The 756-nt window shown below is 58.4% G+C and overlaps 1 long non-coding RNA gene across 1 annotated transcript in view; it reads right to left on the reverse strand.

The window, feature by feature from the left end:
* Nucleotides 1-154: 154 nt before the first annotated feature.
* Nucleotides 155-756, reverse strand: part of LOC130587407 (uncharacterized) — a 7525-nt gene continuing 6923 nt past the window's right edge. Inside the window, exon 3 of the long non-coding RNA XR_008966788.1 lies at nucleotides 155-313. This is a non-coding gene — a long non-coding RNA (uncharacterized LOC130587407). The remainder of the gene's footprint in view (nucleotides 314-756) is intronic.

Raw genomic sequence — 756 nt, forward strand, 5'->3', positions numbered from 1 at the left:
CCCGTGTGCCAGCCTGTCTGTTCTTTGGCATCCTGGGCAGCCCCAGACCCGCACCAGCCTGGAAACAAGAGCAGAGGGGCTGAGGAGCAGCCTTGGGGACAGACACCCTCCGGCTGTCACTCTGTCCCCAGCACCGGGCTGGGRCTYGGCCCTGCGCTGTCCCCGCTCCGCWCGCTGYCAGSATCCCGCCCGCCTCTCTTTGTAGTTCTATTTTTAAAACACCAAAGGAGAACTCCCACCTCTGTCTGCCGGAGAACTGGCGTGTCCCCCGCAGCCAGGAGCCCTGCTCATTTTCAAACTTGCCGGAGTCAGCCTTAGATATAAAACCAAACAAGCAAACTGAAAGGGGCTTGTTGTGTAAAAAAGTTCCTCCGCATTAGTTCTATCTGGCTCGTGATCCCTTTTTGATTGAATCCTTAATGGCAGCCAGGTGCAGGCRGTGCGGGACGCGGTGCAGCAGCCTGGGAACAGCGCAGGGGAGCCCCGGCAGCTCCGTGTGTGGGCTCTGCTGCCCTTCCTCTGCCTCCCAACTGTCCACCCAGCCCGGCCTTTGTTCCCTTCCCTCGGCACCCAACAGCACCGGAGATGTGCACATGTGTGTCTGTGTGACCTGTGTGTGTGTGCATGTGTGCGTGCATGTGTGTGTGTCTGTATGACCTGTGTGTGTGTGTGTGTGTGTGTGCATGTGTGTGTGCCCCATGTATGTGCCCCATATGTGTGCGTGTGTGTGCACAAACACTGAGCTCTGGGTGTTGG

The sequence above is a fragment of the Malurus melanocephalus genome, unplaced genomic scaffold (genome assembly GCF_030028575.1).
Source record: "Malurus melanocephalus ecotype Western Australia unplaced genomic scaffold, MMel_1.1 scaffold_1866, whole genome shotgun sequence".
NCBI classification, from domain to species: domain Eukaryota; kingdom Metazoa; phylum Chordata; class Aves; order Passeriformes; family Maluridae; genus Malurus; species Malurus melanocephalus.